Below are 19792 nucleotides of genomic sequence, written 5' to 3' on the forward strand. Positions count from 1 at the left end.
TCCAGCAAAGACCTGTGGAAAGCTCATTTATAAATATACTTAAAAATGTATTAAATATAAAAATATAATTATCTGCACAGCTTAGAAAATGAATAAGATTAGATGAAATTGCTGTGGATGATTTACAGGTAAAACATCAGTCTACTGCACAATTTCTGTGCTTTTTTTTTTTCTACACTACATTGCATGTTGAGCTAATGTGGGGGGGAAAAAGACTGAACCCACCTCCTGTGAAAAATCTGTTTTTTATTTTTTTTTATTTTTTTTACATTCTTTAAGATTAGCGCTTCAAAAACTTGAACTTTCATGTTTATGTTCCATAATCAATTGTCATGATTTCATGGAGGGGAAAAATAGTAACACTTTTTATTTAAGCAAGTGTAAATCAGTGTTTCTTTGTACTACTATGCGATGGCCTAGAGGGCAATAACTTTCAGTCTTTATGGTGGGTGGAATTCCCCCACGCAAGATAACGTTAGCCGGAGCGGTGAGACGGGGTGTCTCTCTCTTTGTAGCGCGCTCATCTCCAGCGGATATCTGCAACTGTGTGTCAGAATGACGGCACGTTAAACTCCCACTCGATGTTCTTCCCCTCCTGCTCAAGCTTGACAAAGTTGCCTATAAACATAGCACTCACCTTGCGGCGGCGTAGCAAACGAATAGCACAGACAAGAATGCAAGATGCATTCACAGATATTGGCTTTTTACATAATTTACTTTTTAGCCCAAACAAAGACCCGAAACCCAATGAAAACGGCTCTGGTTGCGACCCACCAGTTGAGAATCACGTTTGTTGCACCAGTGAGGCAGGAGACCTGCTTTCAGCAGGTACAAAAACAAACTTATTACACTTTAAAACAGTTAAAGCTACCACATGGGAATTAAAATGTCTCGTGGTCAAAAAAATCAATATAAACAGCAAACTTCTAAGAACCTAAATTCAATATAATTAGTATAGTATGAACACGTTAAGTAAAACGGTAAAATAGTTCAACTAACCAAAGCGTGCACACACAGAGCACACATCAGATGTATGCAGGCACACATGTACAATCCCATTTATAAAAGCCATGTTAGTGCAGCCATTAGGCAGTGATTAGTGAAGGCGGCCACAGGTTTTTCTCTTCATCAGCAGGTCTCTCCAGGGAGTCCCACTGGCTCCATGCAGACTATTAACAACACCATCACCGCAAGGTGGGAGGGGAGCAGTAGCTCCCATGGTGGCTGCCCTTACCCACACTACACACGCTTTCATTAGTGTGTTAGCTCGATGATTTGCCTCAGGACAACCCCCAGGTCCTGCAATGCATGTGTTAAGTTCTTAGATGGTTTCATCCGCTGCACAATTTATTCATCTATTCACACATTTTTACATGATGGCATCATTAGGTGAATTTGGATTTGGTCTCAATGAACAGGTTAAAGGTTGGGGAGGAACACTTTTCAATAGCAGAGAAAAGGCAAGGGCCGGATTAGAATTACACAAAAGTTAAATCATGGCGACCTCCACTAATGCACACGCATTACCGAGTATACAGGCAGCTGGATTGCTCTTTGTATGTTCTTACCGGCCACAACATTAGGTACACCTGCACAATTCAAGACCTGTGTCAAATAAAACTGCCTTGACGAAGATAATACCTGGTTTTGATTGCCACCGTCAGAGATGTACACTAATCCCTCTTTTATTGCATTTAATTGGTTCCAGACCTGACTGTGAAAAGTCAATTTCCACAAAGTAGGATTCCTTGTTTATAAATGGAATATTTTTATAGTTGGAGCAAAGAAAACCTGTTTACTACCCTCTAAATGCGGTTTGTGACCTTATTAGAGCACTCCAGACATGAAATAACACCCCTATAGTCACCTTTACACTCGTAATACCCAATATGGTCGACAAAATAAGAGTAAATGAGCGATTTAATACATGAATAAGACTCAGGAAGTGATGTCGGGCGATGAGTTTCAGCTTTGTGTGGGTAAGTAGCCCGTGTTTTTATTAGAAGCAACAATTTAGTAATGAATATATTTTGGATTATATATATTATATAATAGAAAAAATATAATACAAATATAAAAAAAAAAATACATATCCACTACCGGTCAGACGTTTTAGAACATTCCAATAGCGATGTCGGAAACACTTACATTTTAAGTGTTAAGATGGTCTGTCTCTCTTCCATTAATTGCCTTTTACTTGCCCTTTTTGGAGCAACTCATTACTTTCTGCAGTACAATGCTGTTCAACTGATGCTCACGAGAGTATAGTACCACAGTGTGTTCCAAACCCTGCTTTTATACGGACAGAGGTACAGTAGTAAGTAGTCCCGAAAAGTTAGAACATCTATAGGAATTAGTAGCAGCAACTGTCAAGGCTTGTTCAACAATTTCTGCAGAACAGCTGTAAATTGTTGAACCATTTTGTGGTCCCTGAAAAACGCCTTTTTGTATAATTATATATTTTTGTATATATTCTATTTTTACTGTATAATTAATACACTTGAACGACTTGAATTGCAATAAAAACTGTGAAAATTGGGGTTGTGTGTGTGTGTGTGTGTATGTATGTATGTATGTGTACATATATATATATATATATATATATATATTCTCATTTAAAATGCTTCATGTGGTTTTAAGAGTGCTGAGTCACCCAGCAATACATGCCATTCATTATCAGCATCATAAGATGACATGACATTTCCCATAAAGAGGATTATACTAAAAGAGAGGAGATGCATTGACAGTGCCACGTGTAAAATGAGCTAAATGTACTCATATGATACCTTTACAACATGCTAATTAGATCCTGCAATTACATTTACAACGGTGGTCGTGTGTCATTTACATAAGGGTCATGTTTTGCCAACACGTCTGTGGTTGATATAGACAGCCGGCAACAACACTGTTAAGTCTGACCCACTGACATTTTCGTCTCCAAATTATGCACATTGTGCGAATTAAATTCATTAGAGAATTCATTAAGAAATATGGCTTGGGGAGGTGACTATAATATTTTGTTATGTGATGTAATTTCCCTTCATTGTAAAATCTAATTTGTTTCATAACAGTTCCCGCAGTAGTTTCCACCCTAACTATGATGTATGCAATTTGTTAGCACTTTTAATGAAATATGATTAGAATTAGTGAATGTACAGCTTGACAGATGGTCCCCCCATCAGGCAGACCTTTGCACAATTAACTTCTAATCAATTTCATTCTGTTGTTTCTGTTTGTTGTGTGCTCAAAGTAAGAAAATCTAAGAATGCAGAATACTTCAAATGAGCAATTATCTATAATTTAGCCAATAAAGCAAAACAGACAAACAACTTTGATTCATTCGGTCCCTCCAGCCATACCTGGGAGCTAATGTGGTCTGCTCACTCGGTTATTTCCCACCTTAATTGTCCTCTAATGTGCGCTAACATTCTAAATGTCGTAAATCGTTTAGTGGTACTTTTAATGTATTTCATCATCGCCCCCCTCGCCTTGATCTCTTCTCATACAAATATTTAAACAAACTCTAACATTTTCTACAGGCCCATCATTTACATAGCCATCAAGAGGGCACATAAATACTACACTATTTTGCTCGAGTTATTTAATATTCTGTCCAGAAGATGGCGCTCTAGTTCCTGTTTTGGTCAAGCTGCAGTGGTCACATCGAGCAATCACCTTTCAATTTAAAGTAGAGAAACAAGAAAGGAGCACCGAGCCTCCTCTGAGAGATACATTATAAATAATACATGTAATGATTGTTTTAAAATTGCTTATCTTTTATTTTGTTATATTTCACATATATAAGGCACTTTAGTAGGATGTAGTGCACTTCTACACCAGTGCAAACTACACTCACGAAAATAAACACATTGTTCAATGAATACCTCTCTGAAGATGCTAATCAAAACAGGACATTAGCATTTAAAAAACAAACACTTTGGCTGGTGAGTAGTCAGTAGAAACAAACACATTTCTCTTAATACAAATAGACAAAATCAAAAATCAAATAAGTTAAGAAAAGAACACACACTTTTTGACAATTTCACTTGGTTCAAAGTGTCAAAATATGTTGGTCTTATATCGTATTTTCAAGATCGCTAGATTAATCTACAGTAAAATGTGTGTTACGCTTACCGTAGTAAATGTGTTGTATTTTATGGTCATATGGGGACTATGGTTTTAACTCATATTTGCTTTTGTGCAGGTTTGGAGTCACAATAGAAGTCATAACATGCATCCTAGCACAAGTTCTGGGAGGTCAACATGGTAGGTGTTGTTATTTTGGACTGAAAATTCATACTGCGATCATCAATGTGTGGTCAGGGGAGGCATAGCCTAAAAAAATGTTAAAAAAACAATAATGATGACATGGAACAAATAATAATATCTGTCCATTGAACCATGAAATGTGATTTATTTTCTGTTTGATTCCAGTTGTTATTAACATTTTCTTTATAAAAACTTCTGAATTTGGACATTTCCTAATCAAATACAGGGCAGAAACCTAAGACGAGACTGCGGTGAGTCTTTCCTCTCGGCTGAGCCTACCGTCTGAGTGCACTGCAGTCAGTGCACTGAGTTGGATGGCAATTTCTGTTTGTCAGCACATCGCTAGTATGTTTGCAGAAACATTCATTATAAACCATGACTTTCTACAGCCTGTCTTTACTGTATGTGTGATCATTATTCTCGATAATCGATCATAAAATAAAGGGAAATATCATACGATGAGGCGCCGCAGTACTCTTCACGGTGAAGGGGTGGGGCCGTACATGAACACTGGAAGTGCTTGTTGCTGCCATCCTTCTATAGAGTGGAAAAGCCAGCAACAGTTTGATTGTGTCTTCTAAATGCCTTACATTTGCATTTGAGTTAATCTAGCCGTTTTTATGATTGAAAATGCGTAATTTATGACCAACATATGTGCAATTTGCTTAAATATGCATTTTTTACTAGTATAGTTTGGATTCAACCACGAAACAGGATGATTTATTCATTATTATACTTTTGAGAAACCGTGATGGAGCGAAGCTGTGAAATTCAAACTGCTATGTGGCGAAGGGCGACTACACTCACTTTTTTGAGATACGGTGTAGGATTCCCATACAGGTCAATAAGGTAAACCAAAATGTAACTCTTTCTGATGAAGTGCATGACTGCACACGACAGTATTAACAAAACTGTCAATCAAAAGTTAGCTTTGCTCTCATCATGAGGGCAGAATATTTGATATAGCTTTTATATAGAATTCCATTAGACTGAGCAAGTGGACATATTGTACTCTTGTCATGTTTGTAGGATGGCAATGTTTTACGCAATAAGCAAAATGACGCCCCCTGTTTAAGACATGTGCCGCATTTGTCACTTTCCTTTCAGGTGACATGAAGGTGATACTAATTTGGTTCCCATGGGACATGACTTAATGTCTGACATAAAAAATAACTACATAATTTGTCTCCATCCAGAAGGCTGACTTGGCATGGACAGCAGCAGGCCTAAATGTCACCCTGTAATGAGTTCTGGCCAAAGGTACACAGTTAGGACAGTGCCCGCTGGCACCTGGGATGCCCACTGGCTGGCTTTTTAGCCCACAGCCATTTGGACAAACCCGCTTTGCTTTGTGGTTGCTGACTTACATGATTTGCATCTATAAACACACACAAAAAGTTTTAAGTATTGTGAAGTTTTAATTCATAGAGGATAATGCACCAGACAGCATTATACAGTAGTTAAATTAAAAGTAAGCTGATGAAAGGCAAAAACATTTAGGTTTCATTCAAATCTTTTTTGTTTTTTAATCAGAATAAAATAAATGTGATGGAATGGCATTGTAACGTCTTGTAGGCCATCCTCTGAAGCCAAGTCCACACAAACGCAAGATAATGTGTCTTTAACAATTGAACGGCATCTATTCCGGGACTGTTCTGGGATCTATTTTGACGACCTCCGTTTTGTGGGAATGAAAAAAAAATCCCATAAGAAATTATGAAAATCAGTTTCATGGTCAACGGTTGTTACAATTATTAACTCGGAACAGCCAACATGCCGACATTTTGACCCTTGAATACGCTTCACTGCTCTCCACGTCGACCTCAGTCTCTGAAGCCTGAATTATGTTCCTGTGTCGAGGCACCAGCGTACGCCACACTGGCTCGCTTCTCCCATTGCAATCCCTCTTGTGTAACGTGACGTGCACCTCCAAAAATATCTAACCTCGCCGACCGTAATGGCTGTGATTAGTCGGCTTGTAGAACATTATTTCCTGTGTGTAGACGACTTATCTTCTCCTTCGATTTTGGATCAACATTTGCAATACAAATGACTGTTGTAAATCGTATATTTGTTCCAGCTGCAAAAACGCCCCGTTATTTAAATCTTCAATGAACAGCTACAAAAAAATATATAATACTTGATAAAATACAAAAATAAACACCTGTCCCAACAGACAAGGTCAAATCTCTGCATGCACATGTCCAACTATTTACCATGAAACAACACAACATCAACAAAACACCACACGACAATACCAAAACGTGCAAAACAAAAAGAAAAACAGCAACCAGGTAACAGTTGTGTCCTTACTGAAGATTTGCATTAAAAAAAACAAGCGCCTGAAGGGCTGATTCTGTTTCTCCTTCGTGTTATGATGAGAAAGTGAGTAAAAACATCTTAAGCTTTGAACTCCAAATAAACATGGTTTGTTAATTTAAAACTGGCCATCACTTCATCAAAATAAAATACTATTAATATTTTATCTCGGCCAGCGCCTCTCAAAGTCTAGACTGTGTAATAATTACCTCCAGACTCACCTCCAGCCTACACATTTTACTGTATCTTGCAGGACTACTTGTTTAATTTATCACACAATGTCACATGTTCTGACACACTGAAAGGTAAGTGACTGAGTGACCGAATGAGGCTTGAGTGTAATTAGTAGTAATTTAATGAAGATTAAGAAACATTTACGTTTTAGATCTCCAGCGGCACCGTACTTCATGGGAACTCTGGTTCTTTTAGCCATAAATTAGCCGAATCATCCTTTTAGCCGCAGTGGTCAAAGCGTTGGAAAAATGATCATCTTATAGTCCGGAATTTACAGTAATATATTTTGAAAAACCATGACAGAGTGAACTTTGAACCGGGGGGGGGGGGCAAAATTCCTGCCAGTCTGCCTGGAGGTTAGGTTGACAGTTATGCCACTTCACTGCATAAAAAAAACAACTTTAACGGCTGAACTTGTCCACTAACAATAACTGACAATAATTCACGGCAATAATTGTCAGACAACACTTGGTGTATGCACATGTAAATGTATTGTACTGTCTAACCTCTCACTATATCAAATAACACATACCAGGGCCTAAAACCAAGGCAGTTGCTGTTGTTTTTCCAGGCTTCTGATTGGCTAAAACAGCGATTGACATCTTGCAAATACATTTTCTTTAGATGGTGATTCAGGGTCATACTGGACAGAACGCCAGTCAATCAAAAGCCTGACAGACAAATACAGATAATCAGCCCCAGAAGGTGAGTTGATTGATTTATTTTTTTTAAACAAAATATCATAATTTCTCCCTTGCCCCCTGTGTCATCCGTCTATGAAGTTTAGTAGAAGTAAAGGCAGAACTTCGGATACGTCAGTACTCTAGTATTGAACGTCATTAGACTGTGCAAGTGCTTCTTATGTTGTGCTATGAGTTTGCATGGTTGGAAAGGATTGCTGTGATCATGAAATGAATGATGTAGAAGAAGTTGACTCCTTTTGTTTGACTGCTATGAGATGAATTGGGAACATGCTGGCTGTATTATCTTAGAAAGGCACCGGAGATGAGGGAACATTGTATCAGAATTAACGTTTCCTATTTCCCAGTGAATGAAATCAATTCCACCCCTTTATGTTGCTTTTCATCTGCCTTTTGTCTTGTTGCCCAGTCTTTCCTGTGTTTCTCTCATTCATCTGTTTTGCCCTTTCCTTGATCTGATAGCATTAAACATATAATTAAGTCATAAAGGATGGCGACTGATGAGTGTAGCAGATGGTAATTGCGTCCTACATTTGAATGAAATGATATGCATTGCTACAATTTACAGCCTTCGCCTCATATTTTATTCAGCAACCTTTTATCTCTTTTCCTGCAGAATTATTCTGCAATAAATTTAGACATCTTATCAATAGCCAGAGTGATAGTGGCAGAAACGTGGAAGAAATGAGGCTGCGACGTTTTGCACTGTTTAAAATAATTTTCCATAATAAAGGAGCTATCCTAGCTGCCGTTCCTATTTCCAGTAAGGACGCTGCTTTGCGGTGCGTCTGAAGAAAGGCAAAAAGGACATTCAGAGACAGACAACACTTGATCAGATTAGCCTCAGGTAAAAAAAAAAAAAAAAAACTTCAGAGCTAACAGCAACTTTGTACGCTCAAGAGAGAAATGACTTGTGTAGTATTGCTATGCAAATGATTTCATACCCAAAATAATACACCCTATTCTATGGTGATTACAACTTACACTGCAACTTAAAGTTGCTCTATGCAGCCTTTTAGAGAACGCTCGTGTTTAAATGAGTTGCCCTCTTCCTGGTCCAACCATGTAAGCTACGCCCTGCAAATGCACACGCTCACCACGAAAGGACAGCATGTTCTTTGCCATGGTGCCCAGAATTCCCGTAACCATGTCGAACTACGCAAAAGTATGTAAGCAAGAATATGTTGAACTTGAGTGTCACTTGGATTGGAAAAGAAAATCATACGAAATAAACATACTTATTTTTAGCCTTCAGCTGCTCAGACTACCTAGCCTTTATAGGGTGCATCAGAAAGGTGCTGCAGTGCGTCCCTGCTGGTGACACCGTAGGTCTACTGGGAGGCTTCCACGCCACAGTTTATCCATGACAAACACCATGTTTGACCGTAAAGATGTCCACAAATGCACCTGGAACCACCACACCCTAGGCCACAGGTCTACGATCGACTTTGGAGTCGTATCGTCAGACCTGCATCCGCATGTTTTAGAGACGCGAGTGAAGAGGGGCTGAGGTGTCAACTGATCACCACCCGGTGATGAGTTGTATTAGGTGACGGGGAAGGATACCAAACAGACCTGGCAGGCCCAAATGTATAGTGAGGGTGTGCTGGGAATGTTTGTCTCCCGTGCGTCGAGTCCTCAACGAGCACTTTCAGCAGAGCTTTGCGAGCATCCCGGGAGAAGACGAGGATATTGAGTCTGAGCGGTCTGTATTCTGAAGAAGTCTTACCGAGCATGGATGGCTTGTCAAACTCCTGAGGTAGCTGACCGGTACCGGCAGGCCAGGTGGCACACTTCTTCCGGTGTGGGGCCATGGAGCGTGATTTTCAGTCGGCCTCAAAGAAGTTCTGGCAAACCAATTGATGCCTCATAGAGGGGAAGCAGGGCCCGGTCCACAATGTTTACAGTGAGGACGGAGGCTTGCTGACCTCAACTGAGGATATAGTCGGGCAAACTGGAGCAGGAGCCTGGTTTGCATTTCCAGCAATAACTCAAGACTGTTTCCGATGAACGTTGGTGTCCTTTGTCACCTATTCTGTTCCTAATTTTTATATTTTCTAGGCACAGCCAAGGCATCGAAGGGGTCCACTTTGAGTGTCTGAAGATCTCGTCTCTGCTTTTTGCAGATGACGTGGTCCTGATGGTCTCATAGGGCTGTGACCTTCAGCGTTTACTGGGGCGGTTTTTAGCTGAGTATGAAGCTGCTGGGATGAGACTCAGCACCTCCAAATCTGAGGCCATGGTTCTCAGATGGAAAAAGGTGGATTGCACTCTTTGGGAGGAGTTCAAGTATCTCAGGTTCTTGTTCATGAGTGAGGGAAGGTTAGAGTGTGAGATCACCAGGCGGACTGGAGCTGCAGCATATGCAGTAACGTTTTTCGTGGTCATTATACCAGACAGTCGTAGTGAAGAGAGAGCTCAGCCGGGAAGCAAAGCTTTCAATTTACCAGTCGATCTCTGTTCCCACCCACACCTATGATCACAAGTTTTGTGTTGTGACAAAAAAAAAATTATTACGGATACAAGCAGTCGAAATGTGTTTCCTCCATAGGGTGACTGGACTCACCCTTAGGGGATAGTGGGAAGAGCTAGGTCATCAGAATCAGAATCAGCTTTATTGGCCATGTGTGTTAGGAATTTAGGAATTTGACTCCGGTCAACATCACTCTCTGTTACAAGTACAACAATATGTTTACACATAAGTAGAAGGAGAATACTACTATCAATATTTACATAGAATGTTATTGAATTAATCTAATAATTTGGTATTTACAATGTTACAGGTTACAAATTCACAGTGTTACGCCTAGAACAATATGTAGTGCAAATGTTCATGGGTGCAAATTGCAGTGGTTGGTCCGGGAAGAGCTCAGAGTAGAGCCTCTGCTTCTGCACATCGAGAGGAGCCAGTTGAGGTGGCTCAGCCATCTAGTCCGGATGGCTCCTGGACGCCTTGCTGGCGAGGTGTCCTGTGCATGCTCAGCCGGGAGGAGGCCTTGGGGCAGACTTGGGACGCGCTGGAGGGACTATGTCTCACAGCTGGCCTGGGACTGTCTTGAAGTCCTCCCCGGTGGAACTGGAGTAATCGGCAAAAAGTTGGCCAATTGACGCTGATATAAACACTTAGAATGTATTTCTTAATAGTTTGGATTATATAATATATTCTATTTTACAGTAATAAAAAAACCCAAATTTAATATCTCATAAAATTTGAAAAATTGTCAAAAAGTTCAATATTGAAAACAACTGGTTCCCATGCTATTTAAAAAAATGAACTGCAAAAACTTCCTGAGCCTTTAATTGTTTTCCTTGTCGTAATTGAACTCTGTAAATCAATTACATTTTGCACAATAATCTAATTTATTGAAATGCACCTGTATAAAATTTAATATGAACACACCCATGGGCCATCTACTGGATTGCAGACACCAGATTTTGGCATGTGATAATAAATGTCTTAATTCATAGAGACAGCAGATGAGCAGCTGAGTATGTTCTTATGCTATATATTCCTTTGCTATACTGTATAAGTGTAATTTAAAGACCTTTGAAACACCTGCATCCAACTGGGCTGTACTGTATGAAACGACACAAGTACGCTACGTTTCAGCACTTTAGCATCCAGCCGTCATTCATGTCTCCTTGCTTTAGTAAACTTTCCTCCTGTGATAGTAGTGCCAGAAGGAGCTTTTTGTTCCATTCACACTCTTTTCCTCTCTCACCGCTCCCTAGTGAAGTGCTGTACTCTAGTGATATTTGAGAATTGCTTTCTGGGGCGATATAGGTTTAATTCTCATGTTCCCCACTGACCTGCCAAGTGCAGTTGGCGGATGCCAGCTGGAAGGCTTTCATGTGTGTGCCTGTGGAGGTGGGGTGAGATTGGGTTGGAGGGGTAGGTATTAATAGGGACAGAAGAGACCAGGGTAAGTATACAGTACATTGTCAAGTGTCTGTAGACCTTGAAGGTGCTGCCCAAGTGCTTTCCACATCTCGACACCGCAGACAGTTGGTGTTTAGTCATGATGCAGGTCCATTACCTTGAAATATAAGTGTTTGTGTTTCGTCGGCTGTATTTACAGCCCGCGTGGCTTGAAAGGAATCTACCCAGGGTGACACAGCTCTGTTTATTGATGTCTTCCCAGCTCCCACTTGCTGGTAATAGACTGGAAAAAGCAGATAATGTGTTTGATCGATCAAGGTGAACAAATTTCATTTGTTGGGATCAATAACAGTTTACAGCTGATGGAGCCCCAAAGAAGTACATTCATATGAGAATTTGATTGAGGCGGTCAGTGAGAGGTACCCCAGATTGGACTCTTCTCTCCTACTATTGTCAGCAGTCTGTATTTAAAACTAATATCATATGGCTGTAGGCAAAAGACGCCAAAATGATGTGATACACTGCGTCGCTTTTTCAGTTCCTTGTGATGTGAATTAGAAGGTTGGAAAAATAACAATTCCTTTCCATTTTTTTACTGGTCTCCATTTTTCCATTTCAAAGTGTAATGATTTGATTTCTTTTGGGTTCAGCAGTGCGATTTGTATTATGTTTTCACAGTGCTCAAAACATAATAGAAGAGTGATGCGGAACCACAGTGTGGGGGGAAGAGGAAATTAACTGACTTGCACAAGAAAGACGTTTTCCACGTCTCAACCTTTTGCACTTTCCTCCATGTTTCAGGCTTTCATGATCATGCTCTATGGAACGCCCTGCAGACATGCAAGCCTGCGTTCCTTCCCCGCCATACTGTTTCTGACTGGGCTGCCACCTCCTGCACACAGAGACAAAAACAGCTTGAGATGGGAGTCCACATGGATAAACATTTACCATGGTAGGTGTTGCTTCAGGCAAGTGCTGTTGGGTGGTGGGGGGTTTACTGTGTATGCACCGGTGCTATGGCAATAACATTCTTGTATTGAGGTGATTTTACCTCGCTTTTACTACAGCGTAGAGAGTGGACATTCATTCATCTCGTTTACTGTTTCGCATTCACATTTGTGGCATTTTACCACACTCCTTTTGACAAAAGTATTGCGATACACACATTTATCGGTTAATAATCACTCAAGGATTGGCTTGACCCTGAATCTTAATTGAAACAATTTTGAACAATTTGATACTACCAAATTTGGGGAATCCAAGGTTCAAAAAGATGTGATGATTTTGTTATTGAAAACCTCTAAAGGTCTGAACCCCTCAAAGTTCTAACAACTCCTTAGCTTTACTCTTTGGATTCCTGGGAGGAGGAAGCTAAAGAAGCAGGAGAATGAATAAAACAATAATGCGACCACTGCACTGCTCATCTATTACTTTCATAGCAGCAGACGCTTTAACATGCTGAAGAGTACAATCTTTATCCTTAATGATGGTCCAAAAATTCCAAATATCAAAAGTGCTACCAATATTGGTGGGTGTTTCTCCTCTCTTGGGTGCTTTTTACCAGTGTCACAGAACGATTCCACTTTGGAGGTTCCATTGTATTGATAGAAAGAAATTGTTATAACTGCAGAAGGAGAGGTCAACACTACACCAGCATAGCATATTTAATTGCCGTTGTCTCTTATTGAAATAGTGTCTGAGCCTCATTGTATGGACTATACTGTATGTCTGTAGTCCTTAAACCCAATGAAATAACCGCAGGCTTTATGAATTAAGTAAGTTTCTGTGCAGATGAAGGATTCGATAACTTGCTTGCAAAAGACCTCCCCAACCACACACTGTGGTTTGAGTGTGTGGTGCAAAACAGGCCCCCACTAATAATGCTTTCCAGTAGTATCTCGTTTTTTGTATGCCCTGGTTTTTATAGGATTTGGTTTTTGACTAAAATTATTGCCAGAAATATGTTTTGGTTTTCGTAAACTGTTTCGATTGTCATACAGCCAGACGGGGCGCCAAACCACCTATCGTATAAAAAGTATCATTCCGCATAATCGTGTGCCCAAACAAAGCATCCACACGTCTCTGTAGTGGTTCTTTTAGAGTTGGTACACTATAGACAGATTCTGGCCGGAGACTCCTTCAATCATCTTCATTATGTGCATGTGTGTTTTATTTCTTCAAGGAACACACACAGTAAGATGAACAACTCTGTGTCTGTCTCCTTTCTTTCTCTTATAAATCACAGTGCTTTATAATAATTAAACCCAGATTTCACTGTATAACTCTTTCGAAAAATGTAAAATATCTGAGCACAAAGTAATGACTGTAATTAGTTTTCTTGTAAGTACACATTAATAAGAGTGTCTATGTATATTTATTTATATGTCTATTTACATTTTTTTAATTTATATTTCTATCTTATACACTTATTTACTTTTTTTATTGTTGCACCAACCCTCCAGAACACATTCCTCGTATTGTGTGTTCTATACCTGACAATAAACCTGATTCTGATTGTCTGTGAAGGAAAGAAGATGTCAAAATGACTTAAAATAAGCCAGAAGACACAACGTTTTGGAGTCTATCATAAACATGTAATAAATGTTCAAGTGTTAAAATTTCGTCTTATTATCTTTGTAAAGAATTGTTGTTACAGCTCTTGTGTTGGACATCCATCCTACTCTGACTTTTGGAAGATGGCACCTCTGACCTTGCCATACTCATAAGCAAAAGGCACAGGCTTGGGTAGGAGGACAATGCATTAAGACCGGGGCTTTAGATTTGGCACAGGTTAGGTAGAGGCATGAGATGCATATTGTTTGTGTTCATTTGAATAAGGACAAATGTCAGATTTCCATGGCTCCGGGCAGCATGCATGTTAGATGATCAACTCTTTTGGGCCCCTGGATGTGGGGTCATCAGTAGCGCTTCCAGGTCACTGTCACTGCATGCCGGTCTGGGGCCATAATTGACCTTTTGACAGAGCGCAGGGAGACAGCCTTTCTCCCAAGGCAAGAATAATCACTTTAGATTTGCTGGTGTCCGTGCCCATGTAAACTAATTAAAATGTTTGTTTGTGCTAAAAACATTTGTGATTTAGGAAAAGTATGTTTTAGAATACAAAAAAAAAATAATCACGAAACACTTTAAAGACAACAGAAGAGGTCATGTTTTATGAATAATGAGGGGAGTAATTTAAGGTCAGGTTGGGGGAAAAAAATTAAAAGATTTTTTAAAAAGATTTTAAATTTTTTTTATGAAAGTCATCGTAAAAGCTACTTGGGGGATCATTGTACCTAAACTATATTTGCCTTTTTTGATATTTTCTCCTGCCTAATGTGACTCGAGCAGTCATTTATTTTTATGTCTTCAGTTAATATCTTTATTATGTGTGAACAAATGAGTCAGTCCTTCTCAGGGCATACTGTAAATGTGCCATCAGCCGTTGTCTTACGTGCGTGTGCGTGTGTGTGCGCGCGTGTGTGTGTGGCTGCAGATAAAGGTTGAGCACAGCCCCGTATCCCACAAGCCCTTGAGCTCCCTAAGGCTCCATTCGGGCGCAGGATCTCCAAAGAAGCGTGCGTTCACCCTTCACTGTGCTCGTTATTCCTCACAACATTGCACCCACGGCCATGTCTCCCTTTTCATAGCCCTTAACATTAACTTTCATTCACACCATGTACTCTGTTTACATGGAACATTTTCTTCTTATTTCCCTTTACTCTTACAGTGGGGCCTTGGTCAGCGTCATTAATTCGTTCCAGAAGTTTTGACTCTAACCAAAATGCACACTAACCGAATCAATTTTTCCCATAGGAAATTCATGTGTTCCAGAAAGCTGAAAATGTTGACACAAAACATGTTTTTATAGTTTTACAATTATAGTTTTACATGCAGAAAACAATTTGAAATGCATATAAATACATATAAATGATGAATAAAAGGGATAAATGAACATTTTAGGTTATTTTTACCTTCATTAAAGATGTGATTCTTGACGTGACAGTTCCCAAAGACACAATGTGGCCACCATCCACCACCACCATCTTCCTGTTTTGCCAAGAGTTATTTCTTGAATTGAATAGTGTTTCTCACCTCAGTAACCCAATACAGTCAAAGAAAGTTGTAAGTGCCAGCATTTTGTGAAACGTAAAACATCTCCAGCAACTCAAGCAGAAGCAGGCCACTGCTTAAAAACACGTTTCTATGAAAAGGCAACTTGCATTAGAGGTTAAAATTGGATTAACTTGATAAAAAAAAGAACACACTAATAACCACTTAAATTAATTACAATTCATCTTGAAGAACTAATGACTTGTAGGTTAACTTGTAAACTGTTGTATTTGGCTGGAGGTGTTTTTAGAGAAGATTTCCTTTTTATGCTGCTACCACATGCTTTGGGATGTTTGCCAGTCCTGGACATATTCTATAGCTTTGATGAGAGCTTTGTTGACTTGGCTTGGGATGTATAATGTTTGCATGGAGTAGCGAATATGTGGACATAAAAAGTGACGAAATACCAAGTAAAATACTGTTTTCATCAACATGTCCATTCTGGATAACAGAGGACATGTCCTGGGTAACAGACGATCTTCGTTATCCAGGGAGGACAGAAAAAAAAAAAAAAAGCAAAAAGCAGTGACAAAAGGTCCAAATATCCGCCTTTGAAGAGAGACTTACTGACCTTTCAAGCAGTTGTCTGGGTCTCTAAGAGTCTTCTTGAAAGTGCTGTAGCTGGTCACGTGACGACACAATGCTTAGCGGGTAATATTAGCAATTGATGTCTATTACACTGGGAGGACATTAGGGAAATTCCAAAAATGCGGACAAAAGGATTACTTGCATAAAAATGTAAAAAAAAAAGGCTTGCATTGTTACGATATTAGTAGGTATTTTTACAAACTATCCTACAATTATGCCCGAGTAGATGATTAATAATTTTCTTAATTTTTAAAAAATTTTGTCACAATTTTATAGATAGATTTTAAGCCCGGACGTTACTCAGGAAGGACATTTTGGTACTTTTGAGCACCATTGCTCCTTAAATGTTTATTTCTCATAATAGATAACAATGTAAGTAAGTAAAGAGGAGTGAATTGAGTAATATAATGTCGTATATTTTTAAAATAATATTCTTTGGACGCTGAAATTGAGACGTCTCATCTTTGACCCTTTATAGTCACAGTCATATGAGTTGGAGGGTGTATAAATTTGCTTTCAGCACCTCGCGCGGCATCTTGAGAGTGTTTACCAAAAGAAAGGAAACGCCAAGGGCCATGCCTTTGAGTCGGGGGTATTACATTATTAATTAAAATACAAGTCGCCTTCTTGCCTATGGGTGTACAATGTAACACACTTGATTGAATCAGTGAGCGGCAGCCTGCTGCATGGGTCTTTTCTGCTGGAAGGGATGAGAACAAATTGAGGATGCATTACTCCAGACACACACAAATATGATGAGGAATGGTCTAGCGTGCTCACTGAAAGCTATGTATAGGTATGCCTAGTGGATTTAAAATACAGTACAATTTAAAAGATTTAATTAAAGGACGTCTCTTTTTTTCTTTTTAAAAGATTGACTTATAAATCTTAAATCTTATCCAGCTAACACAATTAGATGGGAATGCAGGGTCAATCATTCATTTGTTCCGATCTAATTCAGATCCAATGAAAGCAATTAAAATTTAACAACAAAAAAACATAAATGTACAGTAAGGTTCCTCGCCACATAGCAGTTAAAATTTTGCAGGTTCACTCCATCATGGGTTTTCAAAAATATATTAATGAATAAATGATTCTGATTAACTCATTCAACACCAAATATGTAGTTACCCGTTTTTATAAACCCGAATGCCTGATCCCAACAACGTATTTATACATCTTTTAGTTTTTTTTGCGCGAGGAGCTAACTCCGCACTCATGGATTTGCCTTCAGAGCAAAAGCCATAAAAACGGCCAGAAGTGCATTTGATAATAGCGCTACAGAGATCATATTGACAGAAGAAACAGGCATGACAGAAAGGAGGAAGTGGGAGAGCGGGGAGCAGTGTAGCGTGCAGAAGGTTGCGCATTGTAGGGAAATTTTACCATAAAATAAAAATTATAAATAAATAAAATAATAAAAATAAAAAATAAAAATAATAATTATTACTGTTATTGGTGTTGTTATTGTTGCTTTTATTATTATTACAATAATACATATTATTGTACATATCCATCAATTTTCTATGCCGCTTCTCCTCATTAGGGTCGCGAGGTTATGCTGGAGCCTATCACAGCAGACTTCGGGCGACAGGTGGGGTACACCCCGGACTGGTTGCCAGCCAATCGCAGGGCACATATAGACAATCATTCACACTCACATTCATACCTACGGACAATTTAGAGTCACCAATTAACCTAACATGCATGTTTTTGGAATGTGGGAGGAAACCGGAGTACCCGGAGAAAACCGATGCGCGAACATGCAAACTCCACTCAGAAATGCCCAACGGAGATCCGAACCCAGGTCTTCCCGATCTCCTGACTGTGACTGTGTGGCCAACATGCTAACCACTAGACCACCCATTATTGTACACATAATAATAACAACAACAACAATAATAATAATAATAATAATAATAATTATTATTATTATTATTATTATTACCGGCTACTGTTGAGGCCGTAACGCTCGGCAAGCTAAAACTCAACTTTCAACCCGCGACGTCACTTCCTGTCCTCCAATTATTGCATTTTACTGCAATCTACTGCAATTTTATGTCTTAAATTACTTATTTTATTTTCTCTTATTATGTCTACGATATTGGGTAATACGAGTGTAATGGGGACTACAGGGGTGTTATTTCATGTCTAGAAGGTTGAAAAAAAGGTTGAAAACTATATTTAGGTCAAACAGGTTTTCTATGCTACAAACTACAAAAATATTTCATTTATTAAAAAAAATTCACTTACCACTGTCATGTCTGAAACCATTTAACAGCTATAAATGACGGATTACTATAACAAGTTTATATTCTTACCTGTATACTGTATCTGTCATATCTCGTTAACTCAGACTGTAACTGTTGGAATTCTGAAAGATCTTAACAAAAAAAAGGTACATTTTCATCCAGAGTCAAAATTCCATCTGTATTTGTTCATCTACCAAATATTTTAAACATTATAAGAAACTCTTGGGTATAGAATGGAACTGCTAGTCAAAGGGCCAACACAATCCGTTCTGGGAAGGTGGTGGACATTTTTTTTTTCTTACCCACTGGAAATAATGAAAATACAATTCTGGGATACCACCCAATCCACCTGAATATAAGCCACATCCACCAAATTTAACGACAGACAAAATTATGTACACTATCGGTCAAACGTTTTAGAACACCCCAATTTTCCCAGTAATTTTTGAAATTCAAGTCATTCAAGTCCAATGAATAGCTTGAAATGGTACAGAGGTAATTGGTGAAGTGCCAGAGGTTAAAAAAAAAAAAAAAAGGTAAAGTGTATTTCAGAATTATACAAAAAGACCCGTTTCAGGGACCACAAAATTGGTCAACAATTTAAAGCTGTTCTGCAGAAATGGAGGTTGATCAAGCCTTGGAAGTTGGTGCAACTAATTCCTGCACGTGTTCCAAGTTCTTGAGTACTTACTACCTCCTCTGTCTGCATAAAAACAGTGTTCGGAACACGCTGTGGTACTACACCTTCGTGAACATCAGTTGAACAGCATTGTACTGGGGAAAGTCATTTGTTGCTACGAATATTGTGAAAATAAAAAAGGGAATTAACAATGGAAGAGAGACAGACCATCTTAACACTTAAAAATGTAGGTTTTTCCTCCAGAGAAATTGGAGTGTTCTCAAACTTTTGTCCGGTAGCTTACATATATAGGCCGCGCTTGTCTATATGTCTCATGAGTCCATGTTGTAAAATGGGATATTTACACTATAAACCTTGCAATCCTACTTGATCACTGACACTTGATCAAACCTACTTAGGAATTGTCAGATGAAAACACAATCGCTGCATAAGACTTCAAAACGTGTTATTTGCGTCCACTTTACTATTTTAATTCACAGCTTCCTGAATTTGCACTCTCAGCATCATGTGAACTGTAGTTTTTTTAAATTATCTGCATCGTTGTTTCAGACGCAGGGTTCAGTGTGTGAAAGAAGGAGCGGAATTTACGGTAATCTATTCTAGTCAAACTGATTAAAAAGTCAAAAGATTAAAAAACAAGGTAACCACTGTTGATAATACCAATATTACAATATTCAGTCCTAACTTAAATGGTGAATGAGTCTTACTGCTTAGAATGGTTGAGCCTTGTTTTGGAATAACTGCCACCGAAAGGCCTCTCAATGTCAAACAAAAAGCCAAACAAGTGCAGACGTTA

Source organism: Dunckerocampus dactyliophorus, chromosome 9 (genome assembly GCF_027744805.1).
Source record: "Dunckerocampus dactyliophorus isolate RoL2022-P2 chromosome 9, RoL_Ddac_1.1, whole genome shotgun sequence".
Lineage (NCBI taxonomy): Eukaryota > Metazoa > Chordata > Actinopteri > Syngnathiformes > Syngnathidae > Dunckerocampus > Dunckerocampus dactyliophorus.